The sequence below is a fragment of the Pseudophryne corroboree genome, unplaced genomic scaffold (genome assembly GCF_028390025.1).
Source record: "Pseudophryne corroboree isolate aPseCor3 unplaced genomic scaffold, aPseCor3.hap2 scaffold_294, whole genome shotgun sequence".
NCBI lineage: Eukaryota > Metazoa > Chordata > Amphibia > Anura > Myobatrachidae > Pseudophryne > Pseudophryne corroboree.
In genome coordinates, this window is record NW_026969607.1 from 555,589 (window position 1) to 576,974 (window position 21,386).

General features: G+C 48.8%; 24 non-coding genes and 5 pseudogenes across 24 annotated transcripts; all 29 read right to left on the reverse strand.

Moving 5' to 3' along the window:
* Positions 1 to 4,243: 4,243 nt before the first annotated feature.
* Positions 4,244 to 4,407, reverse strand: LOC135015122 (U1 spliceosomal RNA). The gene has a single exon (XR_010213471.1). It is a non-coding gene; the product is annotated as a U1 spliceosomal RNA (small nuclear RNA).
* A 674-nt stretch (positions 4,408 to 5,081) lies between these two features.
* LOC135015271 (U1 spliceosomal RNA) lies at positions 5,082 to 5,244 on the reverse strand. The gene has a single exon (XR_010213605.1). It is a non-coding gene; the product is annotated as a U1 spliceosomal RNA (small nuclear RNA).
* Positions 5,245 to 5,396: 152 nt separating this feature from the next.
* LOC135015423 (U1 spliceosomal RNA) lies at positions 5,397 to 5,560 on the reverse strand. The gene has a single exon (XR_010213680.1). It is a non-coding gene; the product is annotated as a U1 spliceosomal RNA (small nuclear RNA).
* A 674-nt stretch (positions 5,561 to 6,234) lies between these two features.
* Positions 6,235 to 6,397, reverse strand: LOC135015176 (U1 spliceosomal RNA). The gene has a single exon (XR_010213525.1). It is a non-coding gene; the product is annotated as a U1 spliceosomal RNA (small nuclear RNA).
* Positions 6,398 to 6,549: 152 nt separating this feature from the next.
* Positions 6,550 to 6,713, reverse strand: LOC135015091 (U1 spliceosomal RNA). Its single transcript, XR_010213441.1, has one exon. It is a non-coding gene; the product is annotated as a U1 spliceosomal RNA (small nuclear RNA).
* A 698-nt stretch (positions 6,714 to 7,411) lies between these two features.
* Positions 7,412 to 7,547, reverse strand: LOC135015393 (U1 spliceosomal RNA; annotated as a pseudogene).
* A 152-nt stretch (positions 7,548 to 7,699) lies between these two features.
* On the reverse strand, positions 7,700 to 7,863 carry LOC135015123 (U1 spliceosomal RNA). Its single transcript, XR_010213472.1, has one exon. It is a non-coding gene; the product is annotated as a U1 spliceosomal RNA (small nuclear RNA).
* Positions 7,864 to 8,537: 674 nt separating this feature from the next.
* LOC135015198 (U1 spliceosomal RNA) lies at positions 8,538 to 8,700 on the reverse strand. Its single transcript, XR_010213545.1, has one exon. It is a non-coding gene; the product is annotated as a U1 spliceosomal RNA (small nuclear RNA).
* A 152-nt stretch (positions 8,701 to 8,852) lies between these two features.
* On the reverse strand, positions 8,853 to 9,016 carry LOC135015434 (U1 spliceosomal RNA). Its single transcript, XR_010213688.1, has one exon. It is a non-coding gene; the product is annotated as a U1 spliceosomal RNA (small nuclear RNA).
* A 674-nt stretch (positions 9,017 to 9,690) lies between these two features.
* LOC135015219 (U1 spliceosomal RNA) lies at positions 9,691 to 9,853 on the reverse strand. The gene has a single exon (XR_010213565.1). It is a non-coding gene; the product is annotated as a U1 spliceosomal RNA (small nuclear RNA).
* Positions 9,854 to 10,005: 152 nt separating this feature from the next.
* LOC135015092 (U1 spliceosomal RNA) lies at positions 10,006 to 10,169 on the reverse strand. The gene has a single exon (XR_010213442.1). It is a non-coding gene; the product is annotated as a U1 spliceosomal RNA (small nuclear RNA).
* Positions 10,170 to 10,867: 698 nt separating this feature from the next.
* LOC135015394 (U1 spliceosomal RNA) lies at positions 10,868 to 11,003 on the reverse strand (annotated as a pseudogene).
* Positions 11,004 to 11,155: 152 nt separating this feature from the next.
* LOC135015124 (U1 spliceosomal RNA) lies at positions 11,156 to 11,319 on the reverse strand. The gene has a single exon (XR_010213473.1). It is a non-coding gene; the product is annotated as a U1 spliceosomal RNA (small nuclear RNA).
* Positions 11,320 to 11,993: 674 nt separating this feature from the next.
* On the reverse strand, positions 11,994 to 12,156 carry LOC135015199 (U1 spliceosomal RNA). The gene has a single exon (XR_010213546.1). It is a non-coding gene; the product is annotated as a U1 spliceosomal RNA (small nuclear RNA).
* A 152-nt stretch (positions 12,157 to 12,308) lies between these two features.
* LOC135015446 (U1 spliceosomal RNA) lies at positions 12,309 to 12,472 on the reverse strand. Its single transcript, XR_010213700.1, has one exon. It is a non-coding gene; the product is annotated as a U1 spliceosomal RNA (small nuclear RNA).
* Positions 12,473 to 13,146: 674 nt separating this feature from the next.
* Positions 13,147 to 13,309, reverse strand: LOC135015221 (U1 spliceosomal RNA). The gene has a single exon (XR_010213566.1). It is a non-coding gene; the product is annotated as a U1 spliceosomal RNA (small nuclear RNA).
* A 152-nt stretch (positions 13,310 to 13,461) lies between these two features.
* Positions 13,462 to 13,625, reverse strand: LOC135015068 (U1 spliceosomal RNA). Its single transcript, XR_010213418.1, has one exon. It is a non-coding gene; the product is annotated as a U1 spliceosomal RNA (small nuclear RNA).
* Positions 13,626 to 14,323: 698 nt separating this feature from the next.
* On the reverse strand, positions 14,324 to 14,459 carry LOC135015395 (U1 spliceosomal RNA; annotated as a pseudogene).
* Positions 14,460 to 14,611: 152 nt separating this feature from the next.
* LOC135015125 (U1 spliceosomal RNA) lies at positions 14,612 to 14,775 on the reverse strand. Its single transcript, XR_010213475.1, has one exon. It is a non-coding gene; the product is annotated as a U1 spliceosomal RNA (small nuclear RNA).
* A 674-nt stretch (positions 14,776 to 15,449) lies between these two features.
* On the reverse strand, positions 15,450 to 15,612 carry LOC135015200 (U1 spliceosomal RNA). Its single transcript, XR_010213547.1, has one exon. It is a non-coding gene; the product is annotated as a U1 spliceosomal RNA (small nuclear RNA).
* A 152-nt stretch (positions 15,613 to 15,764) lies between these two features.
* On the reverse strand, positions 15,765 to 15,928 carry LOC135015457 (U1 spliceosomal RNA). Its single transcript, XR_010213713.1, has one exon. It is a non-coding gene; the product is annotated as a U1 spliceosomal RNA (small nuclear RNA).
* Positions 15,929 to 16,602: 674 nt separating this feature from the next.
* On the reverse strand, positions 16,603 to 16,765 carry LOC135015158 (U1 spliceosomal RNA). The gene has a single exon (XR_010213507.1). It is a non-coding gene; the product is annotated as a U1 spliceosomal RNA (small nuclear RNA).
* A 152-nt stretch (positions 16,766 to 16,917) lies between these two features.
* On the reverse strand, positions 16,918 to 17,081 carry LOC135015069 (U1 spliceosomal RNA). The gene has a single exon (XR_010213419.1). It is a non-coding gene; the product is annotated as a U1 spliceosomal RNA (small nuclear RNA).
* A 698-nt stretch (positions 17,082 to 17,779) lies between these two features.
* Positions 17,780 to 17,915, reverse strand: LOC135015324 (U1 spliceosomal RNA; annotated as a pseudogene).
* A 152-nt stretch (positions 17,916 to 18,067) lies between these two features.
* On the reverse strand, positions 18,068 to 18,231 carry LOC135015270 (U1 spliceosomal RNA). The gene has a single exon (XR_010213604.1). It is a non-coding gene; the product is annotated as a U1 spliceosomal RNA (small nuclear RNA).
* Positions 18,232 to 19,442: 1,211 nt separating this feature from the next.
* LOC135015284 (U1 spliceosomal RNA) lies at positions 19,443 to 19,584 on the reverse strand (annotated as a pseudogene).
* A 152-nt stretch (positions 19,585 to 19,736) lies between these two features.
* On the reverse strand, positions 19,737 to 19,900 carry LOC135014992 (U1 spliceosomal RNA). The gene has a single exon (XR_010213342.1). It is a non-coding gene; the product is annotated as a U1 spliceosomal RNA (small nuclear RNA).
* Positions 19,901 to 20,515: 615 nt separating this feature from the next.
* Positions 20,516 to 20,678, reverse strand: LOC135015345 (U1 spliceosomal RNA). The gene has a single exon (XR_010213640.1). It is a non-coding gene; the product is annotated as a U1 spliceosomal RNA (small nuclear RNA).
* A 152-nt stretch (positions 20,679 to 20,830) lies between these two features.
* On the reverse strand, positions 20,831 to 20,994 carry LOC135015051 (U1 spliceosomal RNA). The gene has a single exon (XR_010213401.1). It is a non-coding gene; the product is annotated as a U1 spliceosomal RNA (small nuclear RNA).
* Positions 20,995 to 21,386: the final 392 nt, after the last annotated feature.

A 21,386-nucleotide genomic window follows, 5' to 3' on the forward strand; every position in this document is an offset into this window, starting at 1 on the left:
GAACATTGTACCGTCTTCAATTCTGCCAATGAAAAATACATCTCACACATCGTCATGTGGCTTCGCTACATTGACGACATTTTCATCATTTGGGATGGTAACAAAGAACTACTAACAGAATTCATCAAATTGCTCAACACTAATGATCTCAATATAGTACTCACATACACCATCAGCTCAGAAACGGTCCCCTTTCTGGATCTCAATATCTACAAATCCAACACAGGTTTTTTGGCAACTGAACTATACCGCAAAGAAACGGCAACCAACAGCCTTCTCCACCAAACTAGTTCACATTTTCCCCCAACAATTGAAAACATTCCCAAGGGGGAGTACCTGCGTCTAAGAAGGAACTGCTCGGAAGACTCGGTATTTCACAAGAAAAGCTGGGAACTAACCAATCGTCTTCTGACCAGAGGCTACAGCAAACGTTCGCTCAAACGTGCCTATTCAGCCACTAAGACGATCAAAAGAGAAGATCTCATTTTCAGAAAAATCAAGGAAAAACCCGTACAAGAAGAAAACATCAGGTTTATTGGCACCTTTTGCCCAGAATGGCGAATGCTTCAAAACGCCATATCCAAGCATCTACCGGTATTACAATTAGATCCGGACCTGGCACCATACGCCAATACTCCAGTTCAAATGAGCTGGCGCAGGTCAAAAAATATCAAGGATCATGTGGTCCGCAGTCACTTCATGACTTCCACCTCCAAAAAAACGCAGACAACTGGTACCTTCCCCTGTGGTCACTGCAAATTATGTCCACATATTCTACGTAACAATGCAGTTACTGATAGATATGGACAATCGGTCAAGATACAACATTTCTTTAACTGCAACTCACAGACAGTAATTTATTGTCTAACCTGCAGCTGTGACCTCAAATACATAGGCATGACCACCAGAAAATTGAAGGAGAGGATTTTAGAACACATGGGAAATATCAGGAATGCTCAACACGATATCACCAGAATGAAACAACTTACTTCAGTCGCCAGACACTTCTACTCCACTCATAAAGGATCAACCAAGGATCTGAAAGTTTTTTGTCTTGATCTTATTAAGTTGGGCATCCGTGGAGGTGATATTACTCAAGAACTATTAAAAAGAGAAAGCGAATGGATTTTCCGTCTGGGCAGCCTAAAACCATTGGGACTCAATGAGAATATCAATTATGGGGCTTTCTTGTAAAACCTACACCCCATCAACACATCTAGTAATCAGTTACCACAATTTGGTATTTTAATAATTTTAACCCGCTTTTATGTTCATTTGTCACAATTTCTAACCACCTCATCCCACTAGCCCCCCGCACTATTCCCCTAACCTCACTTCCCTCTCCTCCCCCTTTTCCCCCCCCCCTTTAACACCCCAAAAATCCCCCCTAATTAATTCCCCTTTCCCCAACACTCCAACCCACCCACCCAGCCCACCATTAATACCCAGCGCCTCCCTCCCACTTTCACTCCCCCACTCCCCAACCTTTCCCCCCCCCCTTCTTTCCCCCCCCATAAAAACTTACTTAAAACACCCCCCCCCTACAAAATAAACAGACCCTCCTACCCCCCTTAACACACCCCCCTCCCACCCCCTAACCCCTATACAATAAACCCCCCCCCCCCAAAATAAACCCCCCCACCCCCACCCACCAACCAAAACACACCCCCCCCCTTTTTTCCCCCCCCATTTCCCTCCCCATATACCTATCCATTTTCCTTCGCTCCACAGCCCATCCCACCTGTCAACTCACTTGCCCCAACCAAATCATGCACACACCATGGCACACATCACCAGTCTATCCGTTCCTTTACTTCACGTCCCAAATCGCAGCCTAAACAATCCCATGTCACTACCATCGCCAATCACAACCGTCCATCTACTTCCATAGTCACATCCCTTCACATCCCACATCCCCAACATACCCATATATACCACATCTTATGCCATATCCAATCTGCTTATCAATAATATCCTAATAGCATACAAGGGCATAATTGCCCCACTCTAAAATGGTCGATAATGTTTTTTTCCCCCCTAGTCCGCCTACAGCTATCATCTCAGCAGGTGCACTAATCACTTATACACTTTGCCCGGCGGTCGCATTGAACCAGCCCACTAACGGTATCCCATTGGTCGCTCGGCGAAGGCATATCTGCCCCATTCCAAAATGGCGGTTTTTGTTCCGTCCTTTTGGACCTAAAAACACCGCTGACAGCTATTATATCTGAAGGCGCACTAATCGCCCATATGTACGCTGCCCGGTGAATGCTGACAGGGCAGAGGGTCAGGCCATGTCAGTCACTGCAGACTGCTGCGATCACGTGGCCGCAAGCAATGGACTCCTCTTTTCAGGTCCATTTTCATATACAGTCCAGTCGCAGACCTATCGCACACTGCACACCAGGTCTGTTCTTCGTTCATTTATTTTTATTTTATTTATATTTTCATCATTATAGAACCATGGCCATACAACTAAGGGCTAACTGCCCTCTTCCAAAATGGCGCCGCGGACCTCAGTGTTTCCTTTCCGTCCCAGCACTTCCCCTGGCTGCAGATATCAGCTGTTCACAGCATCCACTCACACCAATTACCCAGCCTCCTTTTTCATTGGATACAGTCCTAATCAGGAGGTATAAATCTCCTAGCTTTTCACACACTGACCCAGGAAGTGAGCAAGCCCCACAGGGGTGAAACATGTTTTCCATTCCAATGGGTCCTGTTTTGTCCAACTGCAAGTGATTCACTCCTAGCCTCAGGTCAGATCATTCCATCCTGCCATTTTTGGGCTAATTTTTGCCCAGCTGTCATAGAAATTGTATCTATATCCGTGCAGCTTCATTTATGCCGTTTTCCAGGCTTATGCATCTTAGTTTATTGCATCAGGATTAAAAACTGCATTTTTAGGAAAGAAATACTGCATTCTTCTTTGACTTTCCTCCTGCAGATCCTGTTGTCATATTGCTGCATGGGTTATATGAGAATTTCATGTCTATTTCCCTATATCCTAATGATTATAACAGCTCCAATTCACACAAAGTGTTTCTAATGACACCCATGTCACTAGTGATTATTTCATTGCATATACCAGTACTATTTATTTGTATCTACAATTATCTTTGACATATTTTCTGTTCCTTACACCAGTACCAATGTACACATATATATAAAAAAAATTCTTGATCCGTGTTTCTTTATCCATTTGTATCTATACGGACGGGTAATTTTTATCACCCGTTCCTAATAACTACAGCCTAATTGATCTCCATTATCCTTTTTAGGGTTTTTTTCATAAATCTATATATCTTCGTTTTTTTCATAAATCTATATATCTTCCTTTTTCGTGGACTCTCATTTGTGATCCAGGGACACAATACCACCGGTGTGGGATTTGATGTCTCCTGCCTAACACAAAAAGCAGATCCACACTATATCTATAAGACCCAGCTAATTATCCCCCCCTATATAGGTGCACTCTCATTGGACGTCTGACCAAATCCTTCTACTATCAAACCACACTGCTAATGCCCGATCTCGTCCGATCTTGGAAGCGAAACAGTGTGGGCTGAGTTAGTACCTGAGGTGGAGACTCACAGGGAATACTCAGTGTTGTAGAACATCAATCATTGCATATGATGTGTGGTATGTGACTCCAACAGCAGCATCACCATTTGTTCCTATCCTTTTCTTTCTTTACCCTGGTATATCCTTTGATTTGTTTCTATTATTACTTATTGCCATAACAGCTGTTATTCCTTCATTAGGATTATGACAGAATCTAAAATCAATTGACTTAATTGATCTCATTAATACAGATCATCTGTACTGGCCGGGTGAGAAAGGGTTTATGACTTGCAGTGTCTCTACCCCTCTCCATCTCATTTCCTGAGGCAGGACCAGAACATTTTTATCTGGGATCATTCACATCTCCTCAACCAGGGGCAATTATATTCTTAATATTTCCAAATAAATTTTGTTTTATCTGCTGACTAATCAACCTAGTGTTATTCATTCTAGTTATTTAACTACCATTAATGAGTGCGCCCACACAAGAGCCTTCTTCTTTCTCCCTTTTGTTTATAGGTAAGTAGGAGTTGGGCTAGAGCTGGGGAGGGTCGCTGCTCGGGTACCCCCCTGTAAAGTGAAGGAGATCCAACTGAGGCAGCACAAGGGAACTCTCGAAAGAAGAACAAGGCTAAAGGAAAATCTGAGACAAAGAAATCTGACTTTTACCAGAGCTGACCAGAGGAAAGCACAAACACAGTCTCCCACTACCACAAATAATGCAGTCAAGTTTCCCACATTTGGGGAAATCACAGGGGTCAGCATACCCAAAATGCAATGAATGAACCTCACCCTGGGAGAAAAATCTTCATGACCATGGTATCTCCTATGCAAAATAAGTATGATTTGGAATAGGGCTGGGGAGGGCCGCTGCTCATGCACATCTCTGTCAAGTAAAGGAGATTCAACTGAGGCAGCACAAGGGAACTCTCATCTTGGGACAACAACTGCAGGGAGAACATATATTTTCAGATGAACATGGGAGGGCAGAAGGCTGCCTAATACTGAAGCACCCCCAAACAACAAACCAAATGCAACAACTAGTGCAAGCATTCCTGGGGGAAGGCCTGCCGCAGATGGATTTGCATATGGTGATGTCATCCAAGCAGTGGGTCAAAGTTGGCTTCAACCCTCGTCTGCATATGAAAAGAGAAAAGGGGCGTGCAGGGCATGGTGGCCTTTTGCGGCGCTTGGCTGACCCCTAGTTTGCATTAAACACCTCCACCCTCCTTTGGTGTTGGGCTCATGTTGGCTATGCCCCAGCCCCTGAAGCATTCAAGCTGATTTCTTGCAGCAGCTGGGCACTGTAACAGCTCCAGAGCTGCTCTGTAAGGCAAGTAAAAGGGTCTGGGCCCTGCAGCACTACCTGTAGATCGCATTGTGCGTTGGAAGGCACAAAGTAAGCAGACAGGAGGAGAAGTCAGGATAGTGCGCAAGGGCATAGAAGGGAGCGGCTCAAGAAAAGAGAAGTGGAAACAGACAGCAAACTAGGCTGGAGAGAGACCTGAGACAAAGAGATCTGAATTATACGAGAGCCGACCAGGGGAAACACAAATTATACAGTCAAGTTTCCCACATTTGGGGAACTCGCAGGAGCAGCACACCCAGAGTGCAATGGGTGAGCCTTGCCCTGGGAGAAGCACCTTCATGATCATAGTATCTCACCTGGCAGGTAAGTAGGAGTTGGGCTAGAGCTGGGGAGGGTCGCTGCTCGGGTACCCCCCTGTAAAGTGAAGGAGATCCAACTAAGGCAGCACAAGGGAACTCTCGAAAGAAGAACAAGGCTAGAGGAAAATCTGAGACAAAGAAATCTGACTTTTACCAGAGCTGACCAGAGGAAAGCACAAACACAGTCCCCCACTACCACAAATAATGCAGTTGAGTTTCCCACATTTGGGGAAATCACAGGGGTCAGCATACCCAAAATGCAATGAATGAACCTCACCCTGGGAGAAAAATCTTCATGACCATGGTATCTCCTATGCAAAATAAGTATGATTTGGAATAGGGATGGGGAGGGCCGCTGCTCATGCACATCTCTGTCAAGTAAAGGAGATTTAACTGAGGCAGCACAAGGGAACTCTCATCTGGGGACAACAACTGCAGGGAGAACACATATTTTCAGATGAACATGGGAGGGCAGAAGGCTGCCTAATACTGAAGCACCCCCAAACAACAAACCAAATGCAACAACTAGTGCAAGCATTCCTGGGGGAAGTTCTGCAGAAGACGGATTTGCATACGGTGATGTCATCCAAGCAGTGGGTCAAAGTTGGCTTCAACCCTCATCTGCATATGAAAAGAGAAAAGGGGCGTGCAGGGCATGGCGGCCTTTTGCGGTGCTTGGATGACCCCTAGTTCGCATTAAACACCTCCACCCTCCTTTGGTGTGGGGCTCATGTTGGCCATGCCCCATCCCCTGAAGCATTCAAGCTGATTTCTTGCAGCAGCTGGGCACTGTAACAGCTCCAGAGCTGCTCTGTAAGGCAAGTAAAAGGGTGTGGGCCCTGCAGCACTACCTGTAGTTTGCATTGTGCATTGGAAGGCACAAAGTAAGCAGACGGGAGGAGAAGTCAGGATAGTGCACAAGGGTATAGAAGGGAGCGGCTGAAGAAAAGAGAAGTGGAAACAGACAGCAAACTAGGCTGGAGAGAGACCTGAGACAAAGAGATCTGAATTATACGAGAGCCGACCAGGGGAAACACAAATTATGCAGTCAAGTTTCCCACATTTGGGGAAATCGCAGGGGCAGCACACCCAGAGTGCAATGGGTGAGCCTTGCCCTGGGAGAAGCACCTTCATGATCATAGTATCTCACCTGGCAGGTAAGTAGGAGTTGGGCTAGAGCTGGGGAGGGTCGCTGTTCGGGCACCCCCCTGTCAAGTGAAAGAGATCCAACTGAGGCAGCACAAGGGAACTCTCGAAAGAAGAACAAGGCTAGAGGAAGATCTGAGACAAAGAAATCTGACTTTTTCCAGAGCTGACCAGAGGAAAGCACAAACACAGTCCCCCACTACCACAAATAATGCAGTCGAGTTTCCCACATTTGGGGAAATCACAGGGGTCAGCATACCCAGAATGCAATGAATGAACCTCACCTTGGGAGAACAATCTTCATGACCATGGTATCGCCTATGCAAAATAAGTATGATTTGGGATAGGGCTGGGGAGGGCCGCTGCTCAGGCACATCTCTGTCAAGTAAAGGAGATTCAACTGAGGCAGCACAAGGGAACTCTCATCTGGGGACAACAACTGCAGGGAGAACACATATTTTCAGATGAACATGTGAGGGCAGAAGGCTGCCTAATACTGAAGCACCCCCAAACAACAAACCAAATGCAACAACTAATGCAAGCATTCCTGGGGGAAGGCCTGCAGCAGATGGATTTGCATATGGTGATGTCATCCAAGCAGTGGGTCAAAGTTGGCTTCAACCCTCGTCTGCATATGAAAAGAGAAAAGGGGCGTGCAGGGCATGGCGGCCTTTTGCAGCGCTTGGATGACCCCTAGTTCGCATTACACACCTCCACCCTCCTTCGGTGTGGGGCTCATGTTGGCTATGCCCCAGCCCCTGAAGCATTCAAGCTGATTTCTTGCAGCAGCTGGGCACTGTAACTGCTCCAGAGCTACTCTGTAAGGCAAGTAAAAGGGTGTGGGCCCTGCAGCACTACCTGTAGTTCGCATTGTGCATTGGAAGGCACGAAGTAAGCAGACGGGAGAAGTCAGGATAGTGCGCAAGGGCATAGAAGGGAGCGGCTCAAGAAAAGAGAAGTGGAAACAGACAGCAAACTAGGCTGGAGAGAGACCTGAGACAAAGAGATCTGAATTATACGAGAGCCGACGAGGGGAAACACAAATTATGCAGTCAAGTTTCCCACATTTGTGGAAATCGCAGGAGCAGCACACCCAGAGTGCAATGGTTGAGCCTTGCCCTGGGAGAAGCACCTTCATGATCATAGTATCTCACCTGGCAGGTAAGTAGGAGTTGGGCTAGAGCTGGGGAGGGTCGCTGCTCGGGTTCCCCCCTGTGAAGTGAAGGAGATCCAACTGAGGCAGCACCAGGGAACTCTCGAAAGAAGAACAAGGCTAGAGGAAGATCTGAGACAAAGAAATCTGACTTTTACCAGAGCTGACCAGAGGAAAGCACAAACACAGTCTCCCACTACCACAAATAATGCAGTCAAGTTTCCCACATTTGGGGAAATCACAGGGGTCAGCATACCCAAAATGCAATGAATGAACCTCACCCTGGGAGAAAAATCTTCATGACCATGGTATCTCCTATGCAAAATAAGTATGATTTGGAATAGGGCTGGGGAGGGCCGCTGCTCATGCACATCTCTGTCAAGTAAAGGAGATTCAACTGAGGCAGCACAAGGGAACTCTCATCTTGGGACAACAACTGCAGGGAGAACATATATTTTCAGATGAACATGGGAGGGCAGAAGACTGCCTAATACTGAAGCACCCCCAAACAACAAACCAAATGCAACAACTAGTGCAAGCATTCCTGGGGGAAGGCCTGCCGCAGATGGATTTGCATATGGTGATGTCATCCAAGCAGTGGGTCAAAGTTGGCTTCAACCCTCGTCTGCATATGAAAAGAGAAAAGGGGCGTGCAGGGCATGGTGGCCTTTTGGGGCGCTTGGCTGACCCCTAGTTTGCATTAAACACCTCCACCCTCCTTTGGTGTGGGGCTCATGTTGGCTATGCCCCAGCCCCTGAAGCATTCAAGCTGATTTCTTGCAGCAGCTGGGCACTGTAACAGCTCCAGAGCTGCTCTGTAAGGCAAGTAAAAGGGTGTGGGCCCTGCAGCACTACCTGTAGTTCGCATTGTGCGTTGGAAGGCACAAAGTAAGCAGACAGGAGGAGAAGTCAGGATAGTGCGCAAGGGCATAGAAGGGAGCGGCTCAAGAAAAGAGAAGTGGAAACAGACAGCAAACTAGGCTGGAGAGAGACCTGAGACAAAGAGATCTGAATTATACGAGAGCCGACCAGGGGAAACACAAATTATACAGTCAAGTTTCCCACATTTGGGGAAATCGCAGGAGCAGCACACCCAGAGTGCAATGGGTGAGCCTTGCCCTGGGAGAAGCACCTTCATGATCATAGTATCTCACCTGGCAGGTAAGTAGGAGTTGGGCTAGAGCTGGGGAGGGTCGCTGCTCGGGTACCCCCCTGTAAAGTGAAGGAGATCCAACTAAGGCAGCACAAGGGAACTCTCGAAAGAAGAACAAGGCTAGAGGAAAATCTGAGACAAAGAAATCTGACTTTTACCAGAGCTGACCAGAGGAAAGCACAAACACAGTCCCCCACTACCACAAATAATGCAGTTGAGTTTCCCACATTTGGGGAAATCACAGGGGTCAGCATACCCAAAATGCAATGAATGAACCTCACCCTGGGAGAAAAATCTTCATGACCATGGTATCTCCTATGCAAAATAAGTATGATTTGGAATAGGGCTGGGGAGGGCCGCTGCTCATGCACATCTCTGTCAAGTAAAGGAGATTTAACTGAGGCAGCACAAGGGAACTCTCATCTGGGGACAACAACTGCAGGGAGAACACATATTTTCAGATGAACATGGGAGGGCAGAAGGCTGCCTAATACTGAAGCACCCCCAAACAACAAACCAAATGCAACAACTAGTGCAAGCATTCCTGGGGGAAGTTCTGCAGAAGACGGATTTGCATACGGTGATGTCATCCAAGCAGTGGGTCAAAGTTGGCTTCAACCCTCATCTGCATATGAAAAGAGAAAAGGGGCGTGCAGGGCATGGCGGCCTTTTGCGGTGCTTGGATGACCCCTAGTTCGCATTAAACACCTCCACCCTCCTTTGGTGTGGGGCTCATGTTGGCCATGCCCCATCCCCTGAAGCATTCAAGCTGATTTCTTGCAGCAGCTGGGCACTGTAACAGCTCCAGAGCTGCTCTGTAAGGCAAGTAAAAGGGTGTGGGCCCTGCAGCACTACCTGTAGTTTGCATTGTGCATTGGAAGGCACAAAGTAAGCAGACGGGAGGAGAAGTCAGGATAGTGCACAAGGGTATAGAAGGGAGCGGCTGAAGAAAAGAGAAGTGGAAACAGACAGCAAACTAGGCTGGAGAGAGACCTGAGACAAAGAGATCTGAATTATACGAGAGCCGACCAAGGGAAACACAAATTATGCAGTCAAGTTTCCCACATTTGGGGAAATCGCAGGGGCAGCACACCCAGAGTGCAATGGGTGAGCCTTGCCCTGGGAGAAGCACCTTCATGATCATAGTATCTCACCTGGCAGGTAAGTAGGAGTTGGGCTAGAGCTGGGGAGGGTCGCTGTTCGGGCACCCCCCTGTCAAGTGAAAGAGATCCAACTGAGGCAGCACAAGGGAACTCTCGAAAGAAGAACAAGGCTAGAGGAAGATCTGAGACAAAGAAATCTGACTTTTTCCAGAGCTGACCAGAGGAAAGCACAAACACAGTCCCCCACTACCACAAATAATGCAGTCGAGTTTCCCACATTTGGGGAAATCACAGGGGTCAGCATACCCAGAATGCAATGAATGAACCTCACCTTGGGAGAACAATCTTCATGACCATGGTATCGCCTATGCAAAATAAGTATGATTTGGGATAGGGCTGGGGAGGGCCGCTGCTCAGGCACATCTCTGTCAAGTAAAGGAGATTCAACTGAGGCAGCACAAGGGAACTCTCATCTGGGGACAACAACTGCAGGGAGAACACATATTTTCAGATGAACATGTGAGGGCAGAAGGCTGCCTAATACTGAAGCACCCCCAAACAACAAACCAAATGCAACAACTAATGCAAGCATTCCTGGGGGAAGGCCTGCAGCAGATGGATTTGCATATGGTGATGTCATCCAAGCAGTGGGTCAAAGTTGGCTTCAACCCTCGTCTGCATATGAAAAGAGAAAAGGGGCGTGCAGGGCATGGCGGCCTTTTGCAGCGCTTGGATGACCCCTAGTTCGCATTACACACCTCCACCCTCCTTCGGTGTGGGGCTCATGTTGGCTATGCCCCAGCCCCTGAAGCATTCAAGCTGATTTCTTGCAGCAGCTGGGCACTGTAACTGCTCCAGAGCTACTCTGTAAGGCAAGTAAAAGGGTGTGGGCCCTGCAGCACTACCTGTAGTTCGCATTGTGCGTTGGAAGGCACGAAGTAAGCAGACGGGAGAAGTCAGGATAGTGCGCAAGGGCATAGAAGGGAGCGGCTCAAGAAAAGAGAAGTGGAAACAGACAGCAAACTAGGCTGGAGAGAGACCTGAGACAAAGAGATCTGAATTATACGAGAGCCGACGAGGGGAAACACAAATTATGCAGTCAAGTTTCCCACATTTGTGGAAATCGCAGGAGCAGCACACCCAGAGTGCAATGGTTGAGCCTTGCCCTGGGAGAAGCACCTTCATGATCATAGTATCTCACCTGGCAGGTAAGTAGGAGTTGGGCTAGAGCTGGGGAGGGTCGCTGCTCAGGTTCCCCCCTGTGAAGTGAAGGAGATCCAACTGAGGCAGCACCAGGGAACTCTCGAAAGAAGAACAAGGCTAGAGGAAGATCTGAGACAAAGAAATCTGACTTTTACCAGAGCTGACCAGAGGAAAGCACAAACACAGTCTCCCACTACCACAAATAATGCAGTCAAGTTTCCCACATTTGGGGAAATCACAGGGGTCAGCATACCCAAAATGCAATGAATGAACCTCACCCTGGGAGAAAAATCTTCATGACCATGGTATCTCCTATGCAAAATAAGTATGATTTGGAATAGGGCTGGGGAGGGCCGCTGCTCATGCACATCTCTGTCAAGTAAAGGAGATTCAACTGAGGCAGCACAAGGGAACTCTCATCTTGGGACAACAACTGCAGGGAGAACATATATTTTCAGATGAACATGGGAGGGCAGAAGACTGCCTAATACTGAAGCACCCCCAAACAACAAACCAAATGCAACAACTAGTGCAAGCATTCCTGGGGGAAGGCCTGCCGCAGATGGATTTGCATATGGTGATGTCATCCAAGCAGTGGGTCCAAGTTGGCTTCAACCCTCGTCTGCATATGAAAAGAGAAAAGGGGCGTGCAGGGCATGGTGGCCTTTTGGGGCGCTTGGCTGACCCCTAGTTTGCATTAAACACCTCCACCCTCCTTTGGTGTGGGGCTCATGTTGGCTATGCCCCAGCCCCTGAAGCATTCAAGCTGATTTCTTGCAGCAGCTGGGCACTGTAACAGGTCCAGAGCTGCTCTGTAAGGCAAGTAAAAGGGTGTGGGCCATGCAGCACTACCTGTAGTTCGCATTGTGCGTTGGAAGGCACAAAGTAAGCAGACAGGAGGAGAAGTCAGGATAGTGCGCAAGGGCATAGAAGGGAGCGGCTCAAGAAAAGAGAAGTGGAAACAGACAGCAAACTAGGCTGGAGAGAGACCTGAGACAAAGAGATCTGAATTATACGAGAGCCGACCAGGGGAAACACAAATTATACAGTCAAGTTTCCCACATTTGGGGAAATCGCAGGAGCAGCACACCCAGAGTGCAATGGGTGAGCCTTGCCCTGGGAGAAGCACCTTCATGATCATAGTATCTCACCTGGCAGGTAAGTAGGAGTTGGGCTAGAGCTGGGGAGGGTCGCTGCTCGGGTACCCCCCTGTAAAGTGAAGGAGATCCAACTAAGGCAGCACAAGGGAACTCTCGAAAGAAGAACAAGGCTAGAGGAAAATCTGAGACAAAGAAATCTGACTTTTACCAGAGCTGACCAGAGGAAAGCACAAACACAGTCCCCCACTACCACAAATAATGCAGTTGAGTTTCCCACATTTGGGGAAATCACAGGGGTCAGCATACCCAAAATGCAATGAATGAACCTCACCCTGGGAGAAAAATCTTCATGACCATGGTATCTCCTATGCAAAATAAGTATGATTTGGAATAGGGCTGGGGAGGGCCGCTGCTCATGCACATCTCTGTCAAGTAAAGGAGATTTAACTGAGGCAGCACAAGGGAACTCTCATCTGGGGACAACAACTGCAGGGAGAACACATATTTTCAGATGAACATGGGAGGGCAGAAGGCTGCCTAATACTGAAGCACCCCCAAACAACAAACCAAATGCAACAACTAGTGCAAGCATTCCTGGGGGAAGTTCTGCAGAAGACGGATTTGCATACGGTGATGTCATCCAAGCAGTGGGTCAAAGTTGGCTTCAACCCTCATCTGCATATGAAAAGAGAAAAGGGGCGTGCAGGGCATGGCGGCCTTTTGCGGTGCTTGGATGACCCCTAGTTCGCATTAAACACCTCCACCCTCCTTTGGTGTGGGGCTCATGTTGGCCATGCCCCATCCCCTGAAGCATTCAAGCTGATTTCTTGCAGCAGCTGGGCACTGTAACAGCTCCAGAGCTGCTCTGTAAGGCAAGTAAAAGGGTGTGGGCCCTGCAGCACTACCTGTAGTTTGCATTGTGCATTGGAAGGCACAAAGTAAGCAGACGGGAGGAGAAGTCAGGATAGTGCACAAGGGTATAGAAGGGAGCGGCTGAAGAAAAGAGAAGTGGAAACAGACAGCAAACTAGGCTGGAGAGAGACCTGAGACAAAGAGATCTGAATTATACGAGAGCCGACCAAGGGAAACACAAATTATGCAGTCAAGTTTCCCACATTTGGGGAAATCGCAGGGGCAGCACACCCAGAGTGCAATGGGTGAGCCTTGCCCTGGGAGAAGCACCTTCATGATCATAGTATCTCACCTGGCAGGTAAGTAGGAGTTGGGCTAGAGCTGGGGAGGGTCGCTGTTCGGGCACCCCCCTGTCAAGTGAAAGAGATCCAACTGAGGCAGCACAAGGGAACTCTCGAAAGAAGAACAAGGCTAGAGGAAGAGCTGAGACAAAGAAATCTGACTTTTTCCAGAGCTGGCCAGAGGAAAGCACAAACACAGTCCCCCACTACCACAAATAATGCAGTCGAGTTTCCCACATTTGGGGAAATCACAGGAGTCAGCATACCCAGAATGCAATGAATGAACCTCACCCTGGGAGAACAATCTTCATGACCATGGTATCGCCTATGCAAAATAAGTATGATTTGGGATAGGGCTGGGGAGGGCCGCTGCTCAGGCACATCTCTGTCAAGTAAAGGAGATTCAACTGAGGCAGCACAAGGGAACTCTCATCTGGGGACAACAACTGCAGGGAGAACACATATTTTCAGATGAACATGTGAGGGCAGAAGGCTGCCTAATACTGAAGCACCCCCAAACAACAAACCAAATGCAACAACTAGTGCAAGCATTCCTGGGGGAAGGCCTGCAGCAGATGGATTTGCATATGGTGATGTCATCCAAGCAGTGGGTCAAAGTTGGCTTCAACCCTCGTCTGCATATGAAAAGAGAAAAGGGGCGTGCAGGGCATGGCGGCCTTTTGCAGCGCTTGGATGACCCCTAGTTCGCATTACACACCTCCACCCTCCTTCGGTGTGGGGCTCATGTTGGCTATGCCCCAGCCCCTGAAGCATTCAAGCTGATTTCTTGCAGCAGCTGGGCACTGTAACTGCTCCAGAGCTACTCTGTAAGGCAAGTAAAAGGGTGTGGGCCCTGCAGCACTACCTGTAGTTCGCATTGTGCATTGGAAGGCACGAAGTAAGCAGACGGGAGAAGTCAGGATAGTGCGCAAGGGCATAGAAGGGAGCGGCTCAAGAAAAGAGAAGTGGAAACAGACAGCAAACTAGGCTGGAGAGAGACCTGAGACAAAGAGATCTGAATTATACGAGAGCCGACGAGGGGAAACACAAATTATGCAGTCAAGTTTCCCACATTTGTGGAAATCGCAGGAGCAGCACACCCAGAGTGCAATGGTTGAGCCTTGCCCTGGGAGAAGCACCTTCATGATCATAGTATCTCACCTGGCAGGTAAGTAGGAGTTGGGCTAGAGCTGGGGAGGGTCGCTGCTCGGGTTCCCCCCTGTGAAGTGAAGGAGATCCAACTGAGGCAGCACCAGGGAACTCTCGAAAGAAGAACAAGGCTAGAGGAAGATCTGAGACAAAGAAATCTGACTTTTACCAGAGCTGACCAGAGGAAAGCACAAACACAGTCTCCCACTACCACAAATAATGCAGTCAAGTTTCCCACATTTGGGGAAATCACAGGGGTCAGCATACCCAAAATGCAATGAATGAACCTCACCCTGGGAGAAAAATCTTCATGACCATGGTATCTCCTATGCAAAATAAGTATGATTTGGAATAGGGCTGGGGAGGGCCGCTGCTCATGCACATCTCTGTCAAGTAAAGGAGATTCAACTGAGGCAGCACAAGGGAACTCTCATCTTGGGACAACAACTGCAGGGAGAACATATATTTTCAGATGAACATGGGAGGGCAGAAGACTGCCTAATACTGAAGCACCCCCAAACAACAAACCAAATGCAACAACTAGTGCAAGCATTCCTGGGGGAAGGCCTGCCGCAGATGGATTTGCATATGGTGATGTCATCCAAGCAGTGGGTCCAAGTTGGCTTCAACCCTCGTCTGCATATGAAAAGAGAAAAGGGGCGTGCAGGGCATGGTGGCCTTTTGGGGCGCTTGGCTGACCCCTAGTTTGCATTAAACACCTCCACCCTCCTTTGGTGTGGGGCTCATGTTGGCTATGCCCCAGCCCCTGAAGCATTCAAGCTGATTTCTTGCAGCAGCTGGGCACTGTAACAGGTCCAGAGCTGCTCTGTAAGGCAAGTAAAAGGGTGTGGGCCATGCAGCACTACCTGTAGTTCGCATTGTGCGTTGGAAGGCACAAAGTAAGCAGACAGGAGGAGAAGTCAGGATAGTGCGCAAGGGCATAGAAGGGAGCGGCTCAAGAAAAGAGAAGTGGAAACAGACAGCAAACTAGGCTGGAGAGAGACCTGAGACAAAGAGATCTGAATTATACGAGAGCCGACCAGGGGAAACACAAATTATACAGTCAAGTTTCCCACATTTGGGGAAATCGCAGGAGCAGCACACCCAGAGTGCAATGGGTGAGCCTTGCCCTGGGAGAAGCACCTTCATGATCATAGTATCTCACCTGGCAGGTAAGTAGGAGTTGGGCTAGAGCTGGGGAGGGTCGCTGCTCGGGTACCCCCCTGTAAAGTGAAGGAGATCCAACTAAGGCAGCACAAGGGAACTCTCGAAAGAAGAACAAGGCTAGAGGAAAATCTGAGACAAAGAAATCTGACTTTTACCAGAGCTGACCAGAGGAAAGCACAAACACAGTCCCCCACTACCACAAATAATGCAGTTGAGTTTCCCACATTTGGGGAAATCACAGGGGTCAGCATACCCAAAATGCAATGAATGAACCTCACCCTGGGAGAAAAATCTTCATGACCATGGTATCTCCTATGCAAAATAAGTATGATTTGGAATAGGGCTGGGGAGGGCCGCTGCTCATGCACATCTCTGTCAAGTAAAGGAGATTTAACTGAGGCAGCACAAGGGAACTCTCATCTGGGGACAACAACTGCAGGGAGAACACATATTTTCAGATGAACATGGGAGGGCAGAAGGCTGCCTAATACTGAAGCACCCCCAAACAACAAACCAAATGCAACAACTAGTGCAAGCATTCCTGGGGGAAGTTCTGCAGAAGACGGATTTGCATACGGTGATGTCATCCAAGCAGTGGGTCAAAGTTGGCTTCAACCCTCATCTGCATATGAAAAGAGAAAAGGGGCGTGCAGGGCATGGCGGCCTTTTGCGGTGCTTGGATGACCCCTAGTTCGCATTAAACACCTCCACCCTCCTTTGGTGTGGGGCTCATGTTGGCCATGCCCCATCCCCTGAAGCATTCAAGCTGATTTCTTGCAGCAGCTGGGCACTGTAACAGCTCCAGAGCTGCTCTGTAAGGCAAGTAAAAGGGTGTGGGCCCTGCAGCACTACCTGTAGTTTGCATTGTGCATTGGAAGGCACAAAGTAAGCAGACGGGAGGAGAAGTCAGGATAGTGCACAAGGGTATAGAAGGGAGCGGCTGAAGAAAAGAGAAGTGGAAACAGACAGCAAACTAGGCTGGAGAGAGACCTGAGACAAAGAGATCTGAATTATACGAGAGCCGACCAAGGGAAACACAAATTATGCAGTCAAGTTTCCCACATTTGGGGAAATTGCAGGGGCAGCACACCCAGAGTGCAATGGGTGAGCCTTGCCCTGGGAGAAGCACCTTCATGATCATAGTATCTCACCTGGCAGGTAAGTAGGAGTTGGGCTAGAGCTGGGGAGGGTCGCTGTTCGGGCACCCCCCTGTCAAGTGAAAGAGATCCAACTGAGGCAGCACAAGGGAACTCTCGAAAGAAGAACAAGGCTAGAGGAAGAGCTGAGACAAAGAAATCTGACTTTTTCCAGAGCTGGCCAGAGGAAAGCACAAACACAGTCCCCCACTACCACAAATAATGCAGTCGAGTTTCCCACATTTGGGGAAATCACAGGAGTCAGCATACCCAGAATGCAATGAATGAACCTCACCCTGGGAGAACAATCTTCATGACCATGGTATCGCCTATGCAAAATAAGTATGATTTGGGATAGGGCTGGGGAGGGCCGCTGCTCAGGCACATCTCTGTCAAGTAAAGGAGATTCAACTGAGGCAGCACAAGGGAACTCTCATCTGGGGACAACAACTGCAGGGAGAACACATATTTTCAGATGAACATGTGAGGGCAGAAGGCTGCCTAATACTGAAGCACCCCCAAACAACAAACCAAATGCAACAACTAGTGCAAGCATTCCTGGGGGAAGGCCTGCAGCAGATGGATTTGCATATGGTGATGTCATCCAAGCAGTGGGTCAAAGTTGGCTTCAACCCTCGTCTGCATATGAAAAGAGAAAAGGGGCGTGCAGGGCATGGCGGCCTTTTGCAGCGCTTGGATGACCCCTAGTTTGCATTACACACCTCCTCCCTCCTTCGGTGTGGGGCTCATGTTGGCTATGCCCCAGCCCCTGAAGCATTCAAGCTGATTTCTTGCAGCAGCTGGGCACTGTAACTGCTCCAGAGCTACTCTGTAAGGCAAGTAAAAGAGTGTGGGCCCTGCAGCACTACCTGTAGTTCGCATTGTGCGTTGGAAGGCACGAAGTAAGCAGACGGGAGAAGTCAGGATAGTGCGCAAGGGCATAGAAGGGAGCGGCTCAAGAAAAGAGAAGTGGAAACAGACAGCAAACTAGGCTGGAGAGAGACCTGAGACAAAGAGATCTGAATTATACGAGAGCCGACGAGGGGAAACACAAATTATGCAGTCAAGTTTCCCACATTTGGGGAAATCGCAGGAGCAGCACACCCAGAGTGCAATGGTTGAGCCTTGCCCTGGGAGAAGCACCTTCATGATCATAGTATCTCACCTGGCAGGTAAGTAGGAGTTGGGCTAGAGCTGGGGAGGGTCGCTGCTCGGGTTCCCCCCTGTGAAGTGAAGGAGATCCAACTGAAGCAGCACAAGGGAACTCTCGAAAGAAGAACAAGGCTAGAGGAAGATCTGAGACAAAGAAATCTGACTTTTACCAGAGCTGACCAGAGGAAAGCACAAACACAGTCCCCCACTACCACAAATAATGCAGTCGAGTTTCCCACATTTGGGAAAATCACAGGGGTCAGCATACCCAGAATGCAATGAATGAACCTCACCCTGGGAGAACAATCTTCATGACCATGGTATCTCCTATGCAAAATAAGTATGATTTGGGATAGGGCTGGTGAGGGCCGCTGCTCAGGCACATCTCTGTCAAGTAAAGGAGATTCAACTGAGGCAGCACAAGGGAACTCTCATCTGGGGACAACAACTGCAGGGAGACCACATCTTTTCAGATGAACATGGGAGGGCGGAAGGCTGCCTAATACTGAAGCACCATCAAATATCAAACCATGGCCCTCATTCCGAGTTGATCGCTCGCAAGGCGATTTTAGCAGAGTTACACACGCTAAGCCGCCGCCTACTGGGAGTGAATCTTAGCTTCTTAAAATTGCGACCGATGTATTCGCAATATTGCGATTACAAACTACTTAGCAGATTCAGAGTAGCTTCAGACTTACTCGGCATCTGCGATGAGTTCAGTGCTTGTCGTTCCTGGTTTGACGTCACAAACACTCCCAGAGTTCGCCCAGACACTCCCCCGTTTCTCCGGCCACTCCTGCGTTTTTTCCGGAAACTGTAGCGTTTTTTCCCACACGCCCATAAAACGGCCTGTTTCCGCCCAGTAACACCTATTTCCTGTCAATCACATTACGATCGCCGGAGCGAAGAAAAAGCCGTGAGTAAAAATACTTTCCTCATTGTAAAATTACTTGGCGCAGTCGCAGTGCGAATATTGCGCATGCGTACTAAGCAGAATTTCACTGCGATGCGATGAAATTTACAGAGCGAACGACTCGGAATGAGGGCCCATATGCAACAACTAGTACAAGCACTCCTGGGGGAAGGTCTGCAGCAGACGGATTTGCATACGGTGAGGTTATCCAAGCAGTGGGCCAAAGTTGACTGGAACCCTCATCTGCATATGAAAAGAGAAAAGGGGCATGCAGGGCATGGCGGCCTTTTGCAGTGCTTGGATGACCCCTAGTTCGCATTAAACACCCCCACCCTCCTTTGGTGTGGGGCTCATGTTGGCCATGCCCCATCCCCTGATGCATTCAAGCTGATTTCTTGCAGCAGCTGGGCACTGTAACAGCTCCAGAGCTGTTCTGTAAGGCAAGTAAAAGGGTGTGGGCCCTGCAGCACTACCTGTAGTTCGCATTGTGCGTTGGAAGGCACAAAGTAAGCAGACGGGAGAAGTCAGGATAATGCGCAAGGGCATAGAAGGGAGTGGCTCAAGAAAAGAGAAGTGGAAACAGGCAGCAAACTAGGCTGGAGAGAGACCTGAGACAAAGAGATCTAAATTATACGAGAGCCGACCAGGGGAAACACAAATTATGCAGTCAAGTGTCCCACATTTGGGGAAATCGCAGGAGCAGCACACCCAGAGTGCAATGGGTGAGCCTTGCCCTGGGAGAAGCACCTTCATGATCATAGTATCTCACCTGGCAGGTAAGTAGGAGTTGGGCTAGAGCTGGGGAGGGTTGCTGCTCGGGTACCCCCCTGTCAAGTGAAGGAGATCCAACTGAGGCAGCACAAGGGAACTCTCGAAAGAAGAACAAGGCTAGAGGAAAATCTGAGACAAAGAAATCTGACTTTTACCAGAGCTGACCAGAGGAAAGCACAAACACAGTCCCCCACTACCACAAATAATGCAGTCGAGTTTCCCACATTTGGGGAAATCACAGGGGTCAGCATACCCAAAATGCAATGAATGAACCTCACCCTCGGAGAACAATCTTCATGACCATGGTATCTCCTATGCAAAATAAGTATGATTTGGGATAGGGCTGGGGAGGGCCGCTGCTCAGGCACATCTCTGTCAAGTAAAGGAGATTCAACTGAGGCAGCACAAGGGAACTCCCATCTGGGGACAACAACTGCAGGGAGAACACATATTTTCAGATGAACATGAGAGGGCAGAAGGCTGCCTAATACTGAAGCACCCCCAAACAACAAACCAAATGCAACAACTAGTACAAGCATTCCTGGGGGAAGTTCTGCAGAAGACGGATTTGCATACGGTGATGTCATCCAAGCAGTGGGCCAAAGTTGGCTGGAACCCTCATCTGCATATGAAAAGAGAAAAGGGGTATGCAGGGCATGGCGGCCTTTTGCGGCGCTTGGATGACCCTTAGTTCGCATTAAACACCCCCACCCTCCTTTGGTGTGGGGCTCATGTTGGCTATGCCCCAGCCCCTGAAGCATTCAAGCTGATTTCTTGCAGCAGCTGGGCACTGTAACAGCTCCAGAGCTGCTCTGTACGGCAAGTAAAAGGGTGTGGGCCCTGCAGCACTACCTGTAGTTTGCATTGTGCATTGGAAGGCACTTAAGAATAGAGAAGTGGAAACAGACAGCAAACTAGGCTGGAGAGAGACCTGAGACAAAGAGATCTGAATTATACGAGAGCCGACCAGGGGAAACACAAATTATGCAGTCAAGTTTCCCACATTTGGGGAAATCGCAGGGGCAGCACATCCAGAGTGCAATGGGTGAGCCTTGCCCTGGGAGAAGCACCTTCATGATTATAGTATCTCACCTGGCAGGTAAGTAGAAGTTGGGCTAGAGCTGGGGAGGGTCGCTGCTCGGGCACCCCCCTGTCAAGTGAAGGAGATCCAACTGAGGCAGCACAAGGGAACTCTCGAAAGAAGAACAAGGCTAGAGGAAGAACTGAGACAAAGAAATCTGACTTTTACCAGAGCTGACCAGAGGAAAGCACAAACACAGTCCCCCACTACCACAAATAATGCAGTCGAGTTTCCCACATTTGGGGAAATCACAGGGGTCAGCATACCCAGAATGCAATGAATGAACCTCACCCTGGGAGAACAATCTTCATGACCATGGTATCGCCTATGCAAAATAAGTATGATTTGGGATAGGGCTGGGGAGGGCCGCTGCTCAGGCACATCTCTGTCAAGTAAAGGAGATTCAACTGAGGCAGCACAAGGGAACTCTCATCTGGGGACAACAACTGCAGGGAGAACACATATTTTCAGATGAACATGGGAGGGCAGAAGGCTGCCTAATACTGAAGCACCCCCAAACAACAAACCAAATGCAACAACTAGTGCAAGCATTCCTGGGGGAAGGCCTGCAGCAGATGGATTTGCATATGGTGATGTCATCCAAACAGTGGGTCAAAGTTGGCTTCAACCCTCGTCTGCATATGAAAAGAGACAAGGGGCGTGCAGGGCATGGCGGCCTTTTGCGGCGCTTGGATGACCCCTAGTTCGCATTACACACCTCCACCCTCCTTCGG